Below are 18,026 nucleotides of genomic sequence, written 5' to 3'. Positions count from 1 at the left end.
CTCTCTCTCTCTCTCTCTCTCTCTCTCTCTCTCTCTCTCTCTCGTGTTTTTAAGACAAGGTCTCCTGAAGCTGAGGCTGGCCTCAAACTCAACTATGTTGCCAAGGATGACCTTGAATTCTGATCCTCCTGCTTCCACCTCCCCAGTGCTGAGATTACAGGTGCACACTACTAAGCCTGGTCTTCATTTATTTTTCAAAGTCCAAATGTCCATTCCCCCTTGGGCATGATACTGAGAGAAGGCAAAGAGGGTTTAGCAGATTCAAGGCAACAGGGCAGGTCAATAATATGAGACCGGCAAATTGATTTTGGGCCCAGGCCAGTAGAAATATTTGTGGAAATGGTTGGCAAATAGGCAGGGCCCACCCATTCCTGGAGCAGATAACGAGGGAAGTCGCTGGCAGTGCTGGACGCTGGCTTTAGGAGCCCTGGGGAGAGGGGGCGAAGGAGATGGAGCATTGTCTGTGCTTTTCAAAATGAGCACATAGAAGGGGAAGTCATGATTATGGTGCTGTTGAAAACACTGTTTTCACTTGTTACCTGAAACAATAGGATCTGGGAGTGTAGTTCTGAGAGGCAGTGATGTCATGGGAATAGCATTAAACTAAGCCTCTTGCAGCCCACAACCCTTTGACCTGGGGTTTAATCGCAGCGCTACCTCTGTCTTGCTCACTGTCAGACCCGCTGGTCCATTCCCCAGGCCTGGCCTCGGTTGCTTCTTTTCTGACACGACAAGATGGTGTAGTAGGGTGGTGTGTGTGCAGCTTGCATTCGAGCTGTCTACTTCCTCTGCGCCCTGGACATTCTTGGCATGCTTCAGAGACAGAAGCAGAGATTGAGGGGGTTCTCCTTGAAGCCAGGACTCAGTTAGGGAGGCTGGGGAGGAGGCTGTGGTGACTGTCTAAAGGCCAGGGCTTGATCCAGGGTAGGGCTGGTGGTTTGGTGACATATTTAGGAGACTGTGGAACTGAAGGGTTCTGACCAGAACTGAAAGGCAGAGGAAGAGGGGGAGGCAAGAAGGATGGAGATTTTGTTTGCCCCAGAAGGCTTGAGCAAGAGCAACCTTACGTCCAAGGCCTAGCTCTGCCAGTACACTAACAAGTGGCTTTAGGCCAGTCCTTGTCTCCTTCTGGGTCTCAGTTGCCCCATGTGCCCAGTGAAGCAATGGGCTGTAAACAGGTGCATCAAGTTAGGGAACTCTCTAGGTTCCCAAATTACTCTTCACTTGTTAGAAGTTTGCAGGAAATGCTGAGACTCTTTTTGTTTGTTCTGTTTTTGGTTCTGTTTATTGAGATGGGGTTTTACTACACAGCCAAGGCTGGCTTGGAACTCGAGATTGGCCTTCCTTGCACACCCAATGTTTTAGATTCTTAAATGGGAATCCTGGGGCCATGATAGAGGTTGTAATGAGAGTGGCTGGGGGAAGCCAGTGAGGGGGAATCACAAGAGTGACTACCAGAAGAGGCCCTGGGGACTTTCAGAGGTTACACTCAAGGGTGGGCAGTCCCTGAAAAGAAGCTTGATTCTAGACCTGGGAAGACTTGGCCTTGGCAATATTGCAGAAGAGACCTTTAAAGAGTCCAGGTCCCAAAAGAATACAAATATTATAGCGCCATGCCAGCAAACCCAGGGCCTGTGCGTGGCAGGCAAGCACTCTGTTGCTGAGCTATGTCCCTAGCCCTGTACCAGAGGAATCCTTTATGTATATAAGAACTTATCTTGGGGTAGGGCTTTGGGTTTAGGTAAATGAACTCCAAGTCCTTTTATAGATAACAGTAAAAGCTGACAGCTTAGCTCAGTGTGGAGCTAAGCACATTGGTTCGTTTCATCCATGCAGCAACCCACAATTTTCAGATAAGGAGACAGGCACAGAGAAGCTAAGGAAGGTGTCTAGATCACACAGCTGATGAGTGGGGAGCAGGCAAACCTGTCTTCAAAGTAATAAAGCTCAGTGCTATTAGCAGTGTCTGTAACTGTCACCGGTAGAATTAGAGCTATTTTCAGATCATATTACAGCTGTTGCAGGTAGCTCAAAAAAATCATTTATTCTCATCACTGTGCACTTGGAAATTATGGTAGTCATTAGATCCATTGCTGGATCTTGTTACATTGAATGCATTAATCAAGCAGCACACACGACCACATTGGAAATTGCACTTCAGGAGCCGGTCATCAGTTTCCTTTCTGATCCTACATAATTTACTTACTGCATTTAAAAGCACTTTTCCAGAAAAAGGGCTGATGAGCAACACCGGGCTGCCAAGGGGGTGCATGGCACACTGGGGCAGGCTCTGCTCCTTGATAGTGGGGTGGTGCTGGAGGCTCATAGGTACCATACTGGGCACCCCTCCAGATCCCTCACCTGCACTCTCACATCCTTCAAACCAGGAATGATGATCCCATTCGGCCCTTTAGGAGACCTGGCTGTAGTGACCAACAAGCCAGCGGTCGGGCTGGGACATGCATCCAGTTCTTTCTCACCCGGAGTTCATTCTGTAACCATCACAGCTCTCTGCCTTCTCCAGAAATTGAGTGCCTACCCTCTCATGCAGTTCCCTCAAACATATAGGACCCACTTAGGGAAAAGGATACCTGGTGGGCAGTGGGTGATGCCATCATCTTTTAGCCCCTGACATCCCCAGAGCTGGTGTGTGGAGCAAGGGCCTTTCCAGGTTGGAAGGAACACCCAAGAGCAGTGCAGGTTTGGTGAGTGGGAGCCGGGGGTATGTAGCCTAATGGTGGCCAAGCCCAGTTCATGCTTCAGTCCACACCCAGCTTCATCGCTGCCTGTCTGTGTGTACCCACGCTCTCCGTTTCCTCAGCTATTCAGTGAGGACAAGAATGGTAAGTTAGGTCGCTGTGAGGAGCCAAGGAAACAATCACGTAAAGTCTTAGACTATGCCTGGTGCTGTGCTGTGAGCCATTGCCCTTGTATTCTCTCAGAGAGTGTTGCAGAGGGAACTTGAGGTGTCAGAAGGACCTTTGGGGGATGCTGGCCTGTATCCTTTCCTCATATCTGTTATCTGGGCTCCCCTGCTCTGGTCAACACCAGAAACCCTTAAATCTGTGCTCCACACCACTGCATGTCAGAATCACCTAGGGAGCTGTTTTGTTTTTCTTTTTTGCTTGTTTTGTCTTGTTTCGAAACAGAGTCCCACCATGTAGTCCAATCTGGCCTTGAACTCTGGATCCCCCTGTCTCAGCCTCCGGAGTGCTGGGATTGTAGGCACGAGCTTTCCTAGGGAACTTTTAAAATAACGGTGCCAGGGCCTCGCCCCAGAGCAGTGGAATTGGACACTGGGTAGGGACTGAGAAGAAATATTTTTCCAAAGCTCCTTAGGAGAGTCTAATGTGGAGGCAGCTGAGAAACATGGCCTCAAAAGGAAACAGGCCTGTGTGCTGCTTTCTGGGGACGAGGAGGGGGGCAACTTGAAGCCCATGGCCTGGCCCTGCAGACAGGATGAGAGGGAGCAGCAGCATGGGTGTGGACCGAAGCGTGTGGAAGCTTTAGGGGGAGAAAGAGGAGGAGGAAGAGGAGGAAGAGGAGGAGGAGGAGGAGGAAGCAGGAGGTGGAAGCTTTAGGAGGAGAAAGAAAAGGAGGATGAAGAAGAGGAGGAGGAGGAGCAGGAGCAGGAGTAGGAGCCTGCAATAGTCTCTGGGGGGAAGTCACCAGACTGGGAGCTTGGCCCCAAGCTCTGCCAGGCCTTGGCCTCACTGGTTTTCCGACAGAAAGAAGTGGGAGCTATGGAGGTAAGGGGTAGATGACAGTGTGCTTATAGCTTCCTCCTGCACCTGGGAGTGGCAAGTGCAAGGAGTGTGAACACCTTGTGAGGAGTGCAGGAAGAGGTCAGTTTCTGCCCCCCGACCTGCTCCCTCACTCACACTTGATGCCACCTCTACCTAAGCCAGCAGAGAGCCCCTTGTACAGCAGTAAACATCTGATGGCAAAAGCAGGACAGCATGCTGGGGACAAACGTCAGGTTCCCAAGGGTACCCCCTTTTGCTCCAGCAGGAGACTGCATCAACCAAGGTGATGATTAGTTTTCAGTGTGTCCAGAAAAGAAACCAGCAAGAAAGGCGAGGGGGTTGCTCAAGGTGACACGGGGACTCATGATAGAGCCAGGACTCCTAGTCCAGTGTTCCTGGTGTCACACACTCTCAGCCTTCATCTCTGGCCTCTAACCTGCCTGTCTGCTTCCTCCTACAGCCTCATGCCCCAGAGTCAGCTTCCGTGAAGAAGCCTCCCCATCAGTCTCCATCTCTGAGTGTAGATCAGGAGTAGAGAAACAGGGCATTTCAGGTTTCTCACCTGTGTGGCCTTCCCTGTACATCTAGGGCATCTTCTGCCCAGGTGAGAGTTGCCTTGCTCCCCACCCCCACAGGGAGGCTATGACTTTAAGAGAGGACGAGTCAGAGCTGTGTGGATCAGTTTCAAGCAGCCCTCAGAAAGAAAATCTGGATTGAGTTTAGGAAGAAAAAAGAAGGGGTTAGCTTTGGTCCTGCCTCCTTTCCCTTCTCAAAAGCCTGCCCCTCCTCCAGCCTGTGTCTGGAGACTCGGTTCACTTGGCCTGGAGGTTAGGAGCCCACCAGTAGCCTTGTCCTCTCACCTGGTCCCTCCTCCAGCTCCAAGCACATCATCTGGAGGACTGCTGGGCAAGTGGCTGCAGTGAGTAGGTATGTGTCTGACATTTTCAAGTTTCACTTTGTCAAAGAGGTCTAGGGAGAGGTGCGAGGAGGTCCAGGGCCTCCAAGACCCTTAACAACTGAGGTGGGAAGAAGATGGGTGGATTTTGGTGACTCTACCAGGGTCTCTGTGTTCAGGCATTCATTGACTCTCACAACGACCTGGTCTGTGCAGCCTGGCCCACTTCCATCTTGAGTTGCCTACCGTACCTGTAATGAGTGGGAGTGCGGCAACCTGGAGAGAGCTAAGCTCACTGCAAGTGGGGGTACCAGTCGTGGTGGCAGTGCATGCTGAGGAGCTTAGACCAGAAAGATGCCGGGAACCCCAACAGCAAAGCAGATAGCTGCCTGTCCAACCCCAGACAGCTGTCTGTGACACCCTGGTGACTCTTGGATAAAGCAAATGGGATTCAGACTGCTTGAGCTGTACCCATGGTGGGCCATAGGGCCATGCAAAGTCTTCTAGGACTTGATTTAAAGTTGGCTAGATGATTAAAGGCAAGGCGCTTAGTTTTGAAGGACTTTGGTTCATATTTCAGAGGAAAAAACTTAGTGCTTTTAGCTAAAAGAGGGATGCACAAGGAAGAAGCAAAGAAGACAAACTGGGTTGGTGACAGGGCTTCAAAGAAAGCCTGGGAATTCCTTCCCTCGAGAGTGCTCCCCCCAACTCTCCATATTTCAGGATTCAGCCACACACTTTTTTACGTACTTACGCAGAAATTGCCTGCTCGATGTTTGTTGGAGCCCATTGCTGGTGTGTCTGGGGGCGCACTGGCTCCCCAATATGGCAGCTGATTCTTCCACTTGGCTTCCTTCTCCAGATCACTGCTCTCTGCCTTTCCCTGTACCCCCAGCCCATTTGAAAAAGGAAGAAGCACTGGCTTCCAGTGTCCCAAGATGACCTGATAAAGACATAATAGGTGCTGACGCTGTTGGCACTCGAGTGGGTATCTCACCTGACGGTAGTTTCTCTTGAAAGAGACCTGGGTCTGGGCCCTGAACATTACCTCAGCCACTAAGGAGGATTCTTAAGGCCAGAACCTGCCAATATCAACAAGTTCCTCCACGGTCCTCTCACACCGAAGGGGCAGACCCAATGTCTCTGGTCACTAGGGGTAGAGCAAAGCCCCTGTCCAGGCCTTCAGAGTCATATCTGGACCAAGCATTGCTTGTGTTTGCCAAGAACATCTGAGAACTTGGTTCCTGCTGGCTGGAGTGAGGTGTCATCAATTGGACAGAAGGCATGCTGGGATCACAGCCACCTAGATGTTCAAAGAAGGGGTGGAGTTGGGAATACTGAGTCTTGAGTGATCCTTTGGTTGTGAAAAATGTTGGTACAATACAGAGATGTGTGTGTGTGTGTGTGTGTGTGTGTGTGTGTGTGTGTGTAGTAGGAAACATTCCCCCCAGAAAAAATGGCCGGCAAAAGCAAGGTCTAACCCCATCTAAGCATGCTTGAGATTTGAGGCTGAATTCAGAGTCGTCAGCTTGCAGCAAGACCAGTGAATAGGAATGGAATGGGCACTGAATGCCAGGGCCTGTTCACCTTGTTCTCACCCTGCTCACTGGGGTTGGGGAGGAAATGGGTGTGCTTCATGACTTCAGCCTAGAAAGCTGAGGGGGCCTGCCAGTGGCTTCAACACCCTGCCTAAGAACAAGTCCACCTGCAAGCCATAGTGGCCCATGCCTGTAACGAGGATAGTGAATTCCAAACCTGTCTGGGCTATGTAGCAAGTCCATGTGCTTTTAGCTAAAAGAGGGATGCACAAGGAAGAAGCAAAGAAGACAAACTGGGTTGGTGACAGGGCTTCAAAGAAAGCCTGGGAATTCCTTCCCTCGAGAGTGCTCCCCCCAACTCTCCATATTTCAGGATTCAGCCACACACTTTTTTACGTACTTATGCAGAAATTGCCTGCTCGATGTTTGTTGGAGCCCATTGCTTATTATTTCTGAGCCTAGAAAGGACTGGGGACTTGTCTGTGATTTCCTGAGGCTGTGACAGTGCTGCATTTGCTTATCCTTGCACATCTTCCATTCTATCATGACTATTCCTGCCTCCCCATAATGGGAACCTTCCAGTTCCTCCAGAGAAGCCTGCTGCCCTTGCTTGTGCTCTGGCCACTTCCTAGTAGTCTTGGAGCCCACAGTCCTTTGCAGAGTAAAGCAGCACCCCCAAGCAAAGGGCTCAGCTTCACAGCTGGAGAATGGAAGCAGGGGGGAGGGCTCAAGTCAGGGAGGTTTGCTGTCTGCCAACATCTTAGAGATCAATATGGAACCTGGGTGATTTCACAACAGAAGTTTAGTCACGTTTGTTCCCTCTCCTGTGCGAGTGTTTTTCTGCGAAGCACTTTATTTCTTTGCTTTTTGTCCCCAAGTCTATTAGCTTGAGGGGAGCTAAAGGTTTCGTGCACTATTTTTTTTAATGTAGAAAAAGCCATCCCTTCAATGTAAAGCTGAGTAATTACAGTAAAAGTATTCAAGTGAATGAGGCTTCTGCCCAAGTATGGGAAAATATCCATCCATCTCTCCCCTTAATTAGAAAAATGGTCTTCCGAGTAGTTGAGTCATGCTGCCCTCCAGCAAATAGCACTGTCCCTAGCCAGTGAGCCAGGGACAACAGAGGTAAGAGATGGCAGTGGCTATGATTTAAAAAAAAGACATGAGAAAGGACTTGGATTCCTGATGCTGGCAGCCCTGAGCTTACCCATGTATTCCGATAAATAAGGTTTTGCAAGGGTCACGCAGGATCAGCCACAGATCTTTGCACGGTCTGAGCTTTGTTTTCTTAGAGAAAGCTCACACAGCAAATAGAGGAAAGCATTCTGGGTCATAAAGATATAGCCAGTGAGTTTTTCCATATGTGGACATCTGTGTGTAACTACCACTCAGTGCAAGATACAGAGCGTTTGCACAGGCAGGAGGCTAGCTTTTTCCCTTTCCATCCAGGGCCTCTCTATTTGCATGTTCCAAGTGCTGCAATCCAGTGTTTACGACAGCGTTGTGCTGGAAATCTAAGAACCAGTTCTGGTGTGCATAGGAGGGTGCCCTGCTTTGTAGTGTTTCCCAATTCTTTGCAGTGTAAATATTCCTACCACAGCTGATTTTAAGATACCAACAGCTTAACCACTGGCTCAACAAAGTCTGGAAAAAAAAGTGAACAGTTTGGTTCTGGTGAGCCCGGACAAGCTCACTACAGGACACTGCTGCTTAGTGAAAAGGCATCAAGAAGAGCAAGTCCAACTGTGTACCCAGCCCAGTCTGATAGGCTGTGGTGAGGGGGTCTCCCACCTACTCTTTGTCCTTTTACTAGGGAGAGACTTGTTCACAGGATTTAGAGTGACTGCCAACTCCATCCACACAAATGACATCAGTCATGTCCCTGCCTCATCACAGACTCTAGGATCATAAACGTGAGCAAACTATGATTTTATCCCTGAAGGCACTTTAGTAATTTAGCGCTTGTAAAGTGGATGTCTCAGATACTTTTCCTGTTGCTGTGACAGCGCACCCTAAAAAAGCAACTTAAGCCAGGTGTGGTGGTACACGCCTTTAATCCTAGCACTTGGGAGGCAGAGACAGGAGGATCTCTGTGAGTTCAAGGCGAGCCTGGTCTACATAGTGAGTTCCAGGACAGCTGGGGCTACAGAGAGACCTTGTCTCAAAAAGACAAAAAGAAAAAAAAAGCAACTTAAGAAAGAAAGGGTTTGTTTTGGCTCACAGTTTAAGAGTACAGTCCATCATGGTGGGGAGGAAAAAATGGCAGGAGCTTGAAACAGCTGGTCACATTGAGTCTGCAGTCAGGAAGAAGAGAGTGATGAATGCTAGTGCTCAGCTCCCAGCTCCTTTTTTTTTTGTCTTCTCTCCCTTATAGCCTCAGCTGGCCTGGAACTCACTGTATAGACCAGGCTGGCCTTGCACTCACAGAGCTCCTCCAGCCTCTGCTTTTCAAGTGCTGGGATTAAAGGTGTATGCCACCACATTTAGCTCATTTTTCTTTGTTTTTTTAAAAAAGATTTATTTTGATTTTTATTTATTTATATTTTATGTGTGTGTGTGTTTTGTCTGCATAAGTGCACCTCATGCATGCAATGCCTGAGAAGGCCAGAAGAGGGCATTAGATCTCCTGGAACTGGAATTACAGACAGTTGTGAACTGCCATGTGGGTGCTGGGAACCCAAGCTGGATCCTCTAGAAGAGCAGTAAGTGCTCTTAACTGCTAAGCCATCTCTGCAACCCCCACTTTTTCCTGTTTATGCAGTCCAGAATCTCAGGCATGGATTACTGCCACCCACAGTGGGCAGGTCTTTCCACCTCACTAAACCTAATGAAACTAATCCCTGAGACTCATCTCCCAGGTGATTCTAGATCTCATCATGCTAACAATTGAAATTAATCTTCACAGGGGTGCAGGCAAGAAATCATACAGTAGTCCATTCCTATTGAGGAGTATGTTCCACAACTCCCTGTGGGTGCCCAACATTGCAGAAGGTACTGAACCCTACAGAAACTGGTTTATCTATACATATATATCTCTGACAAAGTTGAAATCATAAGTAGATAGTGCAAGAAATTAACATCGATAATGAGTAAAAAAATATAGGAATTGCAGCAATGTTCTGTGATAAAAATTTTGAATTATGGTCTCTTTCTCTCTTGAAAGAGTCAAGACTAATATTTCCAAGGCAGAGAAAACCAGCACATGCCTGTTGTTCCAGCACTCAGGAGGCTGAGGCAGGAGGATCTCAAGTTTGAGGCTAGCTTGGGCTACATAGTGAGATTCTGTCTCGAAACTAATTTTTTTCATCCTGTAGTTGACTGCAAGTTACTAAAACTGTGTGAAGTTAAACAGCAGTTAAGGGGGGACTACTGTTTTTGCAATAAGGGTCTTAGGCACTGTAGTAAGAGACCTCATGGGACGTATTAGGGGTACCAGCTAGAGTTCGTTTCTACCTTGGAATCAGAAGTATATTTCTTGACTTTGAGCGATGTCTTGGGGCAGAGGAAAAGAACATCAGACTTTAAAACAGCTGGCTCGATTGGATCCTGGTTCTGCTTTTTCTTTGCTATGTAATCTTGGGTAGATTACTTAACATCTCATTTATAAAATAGAGTGATAGTAGTATCTGTCATATAATAACTGTGAATATTCAATGAGATAATTCATGTGTAGAACTTAGAATATATAATGCTATTAGCTTGCACTGGAATTATTAGCTAGTCACTTAAACAACCCTTGAACTCATTTTCTTCATCTTTGAAATGAGAATAAAATGCCAACTTCGTCTGTGCTGTCATGAGAAGTAGGTAAGAACATATGAATGAATTGTCTGGTCAGAGCAGGCTCCCTGCATACACAGGTTTCCTTTCTTCCCTGTTTTCCCTCTCTTTTCCAATTGCTCACAGTCTCTCCAGAAAAAAAAATTCAGCTCTGACATTCAGTAAATAAATACATAGAAAAAATAAAATGCTTTCTTTCTCTTTTCAGTGCTGGGCATGAAACTCAGGGTCTCCTGTACGTGAGAAACACACTCTATCACTATACCACATCACTAACTTATATAAAACCATTTTTTTCTTGAGACGGGGGTCTCACTATGTTGCCCAACCTAGCCTCGAACCTCTGAGCTCAAGTGATCTCAGCCTCCTAAGTATATAGGACTACAGGTACACACTACAGTTCCTGACCCTAAAAAATAAAAAACAAAATAAACGAATGAATAAATAAATAAAACACATTATTATTTTTTTGTCTTTTTGAGACAGGGTCTCCCTGTAGCCCCAGCTGTCCTGGAACTCACTATGTAGACCAAGCTGGCCTTGAACTCACAGAGATCCGCCTGCCTCTGCCTCCGGAGTGCTGGGATTAAAGGCGTGTGCCACCACGCCCAGACAAAACACATTATTTTTATGTTTTTGAATTTGTCAAAGAACAAATTTAATCAATTTTAAGAACAAATCTAAAAACATATAGGCCATGTATCTCAGGGCAAATGACATCACCACCCTGGAAGGAGCCTGAAGCAATACAGGTATCTTATTTGGTATGGTGAGACCTTAATTAAGTCTTAACCAAACATTGAAATTTTGCAGTGCTTAAACAATTTGCTTCTAAATAAAAGGGCTTAACTTCAAAAGGGCTTTGAGTATTAAATGACCTATAAACAAACATTGAAAACTTTATTTTTAAATAATTCAAGGTTCGCAAGAAGTTGCAAAACCAATTTATAAGGGGCTCCTGTGATCTTTCATCCAGACTTCTCCAATGCTGACATCTTACACAACTGGGAAGTTGACATGTATACAACCCACAGAGCTTGCTGAGATTTCACTAGTTTTACATGCACTCTAGAAGTGAACATGTATGTGAATGATTCCAAGAAATTTCATCAGAGGCATAGATTTGTACAGTCATCACCACAGTCAAGATGTTGAACTATCCCATTACCACGAAGATCTCCCTCATACTACCTCTTGGTATTTGCACCTACTCACTGATTGTTTCTCCTGTTGCTAACCCTTAGCCACCAAGAACTGAAAAGTTGTATAACTTTTTAAAGGGAACAATGTTTTCTTTTGTCTCATGGTTTAAAGGAATATAGTCCATCATGGTGGGAAAGCCTTTCAGCTGAACTTTGCTCACATCAGGGCAGGTAAAGAAGCAAGGAGAAGACAGGAAGCAGGAGCAGACGATAAACCTCAAGGTTCGCCCTATAGTGACCCATTTCTTCCAGATAGACCCCACTTCCTAAAACTTCAGCAACCTACCCAAACAGTGTTTAGACATATGAGCCTGAGGGGGATATTTCACACTGAAACCATAACAGTCCACCCCTGACCCCCATAGACTCATGAGCAACTCACAACACAAAATGCATTCAATCCAACTTCCAAAGTCCAATTATATTGGTCTTATAATTCCAATACTGTTCAAAAATCCATACGTAGTCTCTTCTAGAGAGACTCAAGACAATCTTTTAACTGTGAGCTGATGTTAAAAAAAAGTTACATACTTCCAACATAAAGAGTAAGAATTCCTGTTCCAAAGGGGAAGAAAATTTGTTGTATCTAATAGTAATCTGCTCCTTTTGTGGCTGAATAGCATTCCCTGATCTGATGTACTCCCATTGCTTTTAATCACACACCTGTCAAAGGACAGCTGGATTGTTTTCGATATGGGGATATTATGAAATAAAGCTGCTCTGAGCACTCATGCAACAGGTTTGTGTGCAAACATGTTTTCACTCTTCGGGGATAAATGACTGAGATGAGAGTTCATTTGCTGAGTTGTATGGCAATTGTATGCTTAGGTTTTCAATAGTCACACTCTATTCCAGTATGGCTGTACTACTTCACATGCCCCCAACAATGATGCAGTTTCTTGACATCCTCACCAACCATTTTGTGTGATCACTGGCCATTCTGATAGGCATGTAGTGATACACATTGTCGTGTCGACTTACATTTCCTTGGTTGCTGCTGATGCTGAAAATCTTTTCATCTTTTGTGGGGTTTTTCGCTATCTCTATGTCCTCTTTAGTGAAAAGTCTGTTCATGACTTTTGCCTCTTTTCTAAGTGAATGGTTTGGTTGGAATTTTTACTGTTGAGCTTTGAGAGATCTTTACATATTCTAGTTACTACTCCTTTGATGAATAAGCAGTTTACTTTCTCCCTCTCTAATTTGTCTTTTCATTCTCTTTCTATGGGAAAAATTTAATTTTGAGGTTCAATTGACCAATTTTTCCTTTATGGCTCACCCTTCCAGTTTCAAATCTAAGAGTTCTTTGCTTATCCTGACATTCCAAGGATTTTTCTCATTTTTTCCTAAAAGTTTTATAATCTTTTGCTTGCAATTAGCTTATTATATTTTCAGTTACTTTTTTCTCTTTTTTGTGGTGCCAGGAATTAAACCCAGGACTTTGAATATGGCAGGCAAACTGTCTTATCACTGAGCTGGGTCTCTGACTTTTTAATTTTCATTTTGACACAATGTCCTGCTAAATTGTGCAGGTTGGACTCAGATTTGTGATCCTCCAGCCTCATCTTCTTGGATAACTGGGATTACAGGCATGTACTACCATGCCTGGTTGAGTTATGCTTTTCTCTAAGGCATGAGGTTTAGGTCAAAACTCTTTTTGTCCATACATGTTGATTGACTCGGTACCATTTGTTAATTGGTCTATATTTCCAACAAATTGCTTTTGCACTTTAATAAAAAATCAGTCAGACACAGTTTATGGGTATGTTTCTTGATTTTCTGTTCTGTTCCATTGATCTTTATATCTACCTATTTACTGGTACCACATAATCTTTGTTAATATAGCTATATACTAGGCCTCCCCACTGAGTGAAGTGATTCCTCTCTCTTTACCCTTCTTTTTCAAGATTATTTTAGCTTAGTATTTTAGGGCTTAGTATCTTTCCATGTAAATTTTTGATAAGGTCTGTAGCTACAAAAACTTTTGTGAGTTCTTCATAGGAATTACATTAAACCTATAAATAAATTGGGGGGGCAGTTTTATTTCATCTTAGGGCTTATATCCCATCAATGAGGAAATCCAAGGCATGGATCTAGAGGCAGAAACTGAAGCAGCGACCATAGAAGAATGTTACTTACTGGCTCACTCATCAATTAGCAATCAAAAAAATGTCTCACAAACATGGCGACAGGCCAACCCAATGAGGGAACTTCCTTAATCAAGGTTTCCTCTTCCCAAATGACTCTAGTTTGTATCAGTAGTTGACAGTAACTAACCAGCACATCTTGTGAATGAGTAAAGTCAGTTCACAGAAGTTAGGCCTTGTAAACCTATAAATAATTTTAGGAAGAATTCATATCTTTATTTTGTTGACTCCATGAACTTAGCATGTCTCCCCATTTATTTAATCCTTCTTAGCTTTCTTTCCTAAGCATTGGGAGAGATTCAGCAAAATAAACACCCTGTGCAAGCTTTTTTTGAGACAGAGTCTTATGTATCCAGGCTTGCCTGGATGTGTGAGCTATATAGCTATTGAGTATGACCTTGAACCACTAACCTGCCAAGTGCTGTGATTACAGGAATGTACCACCACACCTGATTCATGCAGTGCTAGGGACTGTGTAAGTTTTATTCATAAACATTCTATTTTCTTTGGAGCAGCATAAATGGTAGCATGTGGGGTTTGGGGTTTTTTTAAATATTTTATTATTTTTATTTTATGTGTGTGAATGTATTGCCTGCATGTGTGTGAGTGCACCTGTGCCATGCAAGGCCGTGGAGGTCAGAAGAGGGCTTTAGATTCCCCTGGAACTGGAGTTAAAGATGGTTCATAGCTGCCATGTGAGTCCTGGGAATCACATCCAGGTCCTCTGCAAGGGCAATCAGTGCTCTTAACCACTGAGCCATCTCTCCAGACCCAGTAGCATGTGTTTTTAAGTTGGTGTTACATGATCAATGCTAGTATAGAAATGCAGTTGTCTTTCTGTGTTATATGATAAAGTGCAACTTTGCTGAACTCATTTATTAATTATAAGAATTTTTGTACAACTTAGTTAAAGTTTTCTATGTAATTATGTCATGTCCAAGTAGGGGTATTTTTTATTTCCAATACGAATTTTCTTTTTTCTTTTAATTGCATAGCTAGGACTTCTAATACTGTGTTAGATAAAAGTAATGAGAATAGGGCCATGAACGTAGCTCAGTCATGGAGCACTTACATATGGTGGAGCACTTACATAGTGGTGAAACACTTACATGCATGAGGCCCTGGGATGGATCCTCAACACTGAAAAGAATGAGTAGTGAGGGCAGAGATTCTTACCTTGTTTCTCATCTCCAGAAGCATCCAATCAGTCTTCCACCATTAAGTTCACTATTAACTGTAGGATTTGTGATTCTAAGAGGTGTGTGTGTGTGTGTGTGTGTGTGTGTGTGTGTGTCTTTTTATTTAACCATCAAACATAATGTAGAAAATTCAAGTAAAAAAGGCTGGGTGTGATAGTGCATGCCTTTAATCCCAGCACTTGGGAGGCAGAGGCAGGCAGATCAATGTGAGTTCAAGGCCAGCCTAGTCTACATAGCAAGTTCCAGGCCAGCTGGGGCTACAGGGAAACCCTATCTCAAAAAGGTAAAAAAATTCAAGTAGAGGGGAAGCATCTATTGTCTTTATCCAGTTTTTGCTTACCATGGTCTTCCTTCTTGGTGTTCCTTTATGTTTAGAGAATTTCCTTTAGCCATTCATTCAAAGTAGGTTTCCTGGTGACAAATTTGTAGTTTTCCTTCCTTTGAAAGCCTTAATTTTCCCATCATTTCTGAAAGATGTTTTCACTGGATATAAGACTTTGAACTGAACATGATATCACACACCTGCTCCTTCTGGGGCTCTGATAATAGAAATCGAAGATCTCCTGTTATTGTCCCATGGATCGCTCATGCTCTGCTCATGTTTCTTCAGTCTCTGTGGTTCAGATCGTATAATTACTATTGTTCTATCTTGAAGTTCATTTCATCTGCCATATCATATTCTCTCTGCTATTGATCCCTCCATTGAGGTTTTTAATTTCTGCTATTATATTTTCAGTTCTGTCATTTCAATTGTATGATTGACTGATGAATGAATGAATGAATGAATGAATGAATTTCATGGTACTGGGAATAGAACCCAGGGCTTTGGACATTCTAGGCAAGTGGTCCACTGCCAAGCTACAGCCCCAGATCCCCACCAGGGGTGTGTGTGTGTGTGTGTTCTATTACTGTGGTAAGCTTTTCCATTTTTTCAAGCATATTAGTTGAAGCATTTTACAATGACTGTATTTTTTTAACTGTTGCCAAGTAATTCCAACAGCTGATATCTTGGTGTTGCTATGTGTTAATGGTCATTTCTCATTCTTGCGATTTTTCTGGTTCTTGATAGGATGTGAGATTGATTATTGGTTATATCCTGGATGTTTGGTATTATGTTAGGAAATTTCAGATCCTAATTCAATCATCTGTTTCAGCAGGCAATCAGTATGTTTAAGATTTAACTTGTAGGTAGGTCTTGGCCTACTTTTGTGGCCAGTGGTTCCAGTGATAATTTAGTTTGGAATGCCTTCGTGGTGCTTTTCTGGTCTGATATGTTCACCTGGCTCAGCGCTGGCTCCCAGTGTGTTTCCTACTGGAGCTTTGAGAGGAGGCAGAATGCACCTGGCCAGGCCTGGTGCTACTGGGTAGGATAGAAGATGCCAGATGTGTATTGGGAAGAAAGCTCTTTTCTAATCAGGCACCAATGAGCTGCCACTCGATTCCTAGTAGTGACTCTAGTAATGGCAGAGGTGCTCCCCTTGGTCTCATACTGTCTTCCCCTAGGTAAGGGTTTTAGGCAGCAGGCTGGAGGCCAAAGAGCCACTCACAGCTGACTTTCTGCCCAGCCTTGTGCCAACAAGACTCTCAATTATTGCTAGTGCCACCAGGGAAGAAAGAACCAACTTGTCACTGGATAGAGGACTGAAAAATGCTGATCAACCTTTTTAACACAGAATCCAAAACATCAAAATCACAGATTACCATTTGGGCATGACAGTGGAGAATGCCTGTAATCCCAGCACTCAGGACACTGAAGCAAAGGATTGTCATAAATTTGAGGCCAACTAGGGCTACGTAGTGAGTTCTAGGCTAGCCTGAGGTGTTGAGTTAGATCCTGTCTCAAAAGCCAAAACAAGATTTCCAGTCTGTTTTTAGCACAGGACTCATATTCCCCAAGACACAAGCGTGCAACCCAAGAGCTTCAGGTCTAAACATACTTTTTGTCCTTGGACAAGTCACTTTGCTTATCTGTACTTCAAGTACTTCCTGTATAGAATGGGTAAAAGTGGTACCTCCTTCCCAGAGCTGGCAAAGGCTTGGATGGCCATATCTGTGATGGATACCCCAGGCCTGTGCTTACTGCAGCAGGCCCTAATCAATGGTAAAAGGATGAGATAAGCAGGTACAGCCTCAAACAGCTTTCTGACAAGTTTCAGAATTATAAACTCATTCAAATGTACAGCAAAGTAGGGAGAAAAATGTCATATCTAAACATTTTGCCACATTTGCTAAAGATCTTTTCTAAGAAACAGCTTATTACAGATCCAGCTGTGAGCCCCACACATCTAAGAAGTGGTCAGTATCCCAAATTGGCTATTTCCAATTCCCAGGCCTATAGTTCTACTTTCCTCACATATGTATATCCACAAAAATATAATATCGTTTTACATATTTTAAAACTATATAAATGGCATCATCTTGTGTATATGTATGTTCTTCTGCAACTTTATTTTTATGCTTTTAAGATTTACCCATGCTGATATATAAGTTATATTCATTTTAATTGATTAACACTGGTCCATCCATTGTCAAGTAGGGGTGTGACTCAGTGGTACAGGCCTTGCCTAGCATGCAGTCCTCAGCATTGAAAAAAGCAATTGATATTTTTGCTTTGTCTAATTCTTAGAAATTTTGATTTCCTCTAATTGTTCACTAGTGCAGGTAATACTAGTATGAAATGTCTCTGGGAACAATTGAAGAGGTTTACAACTTCAAGTTCAGTGAAGTTTAGTGGCAGATTGACTTCTAAACAATAATCCCTACTTGGTGTTGTTAGGAAACAGAAAGATCTGTTAACTACAGTCTGGCCCCTTTTGGTTGTGTAGGGTCTGGTTGCATCCACTCAGCTAGGGCCCACATGAAGTTGGTATGGATATTCAGGACTCCCCCAGGAAGTCCACATGTATTTAGGACTCACATGCGCATTTTCTTGGCCTGTTCTCAATCTTGGCTGCATCTCATCATGGCCCAACTGAAATTCCTCCAGTCCCACCCTCAGCAATATATGAGACACACCCTTGGAGTCTCCTATTCTTCCTGAGGAAGCCTGTAGCCCTGGGCACTATGGGATGAGGAATGGGTGCAGTCAAATTCAGCTGGTTCCCAGCTGGCCTTTGGTGGAAGAATAAGGCTTTGTGCTCTCTTGTAGCAGGGGAATGTTCCCTGATCTTCCCTTGAGAGGGTAGCTGGAGGAATGGAAGCAGGGTGGGAATAAAGATCCCCTGTCTATTCTGGTTTCTGGCTTGTTTTTCATTTTTGTTGTTGGTTTTGGTTTTCGTTTTGGTTTTCCTTTTTGGTACTAGGGATGCAGGCCATTACTGAGCTCCACCCCAAGTCCCATATCCATGCTAAAGATTGCATTTCTGCATTTTACTTGCCATACCCACCCATTGTCATATATACATACTCTCTTACTAAAACACTTAAAAAGGACCAGAATGCACATTTCTTTATTGACTGCAGCTAGTCACTTAACCTGGAGATACTTTGTCTAGTCCCCATGCCCACTCAGCAAAGTAGTAG

General features: G+C 44.4%; 1 protein-coding gene and 1 pseudogene across 1 annotated transcript in view; both read left to right on the top strand.

The window, feature by feature from the left end:
* LOC108490058 overlaps nt 1-4,281 on the top strand; it is a 5,071-nt pseudogene extending 790 nt beyond the window's left edge.
* A 213-nt stretch (nt 4,282-4,494) lies between these two features.
* Nucleotides 4,495-18,026, top strand: part of Nhsl2 (NHS like 2) — a 153,862-nt gene continuing 140,330 nt past the window's right edge. Inside the window, exon 1 of the mRNA XM_029557440.1 lies at nt 4,495-4,673. The gene's annotated coding sequence lies outside the window, so the exon portion shown is untranslated. The remainder of the gene's footprint in view (nt 4,674-18,026) is intronic.

Source organism: Nannospalax galili, unplaced genomic scaffold (assembly GCF_000622305.1).
Source record: "Nannospalax galili isolate Female #2095 unplaced genomic scaffold, S.galili_v1.0 scaffold747, whole genome shotgun sequence".
NCBI lineage: Eukaryota > Metazoa > Chordata > Mammalia > Rodentia > Spalacidae > Nannospalax > Nannospalax galili.
Note: the sequence above shows the minus strand (reverse complement) of the source record. Positions and strands in the feature narration are given on the sequence as shown.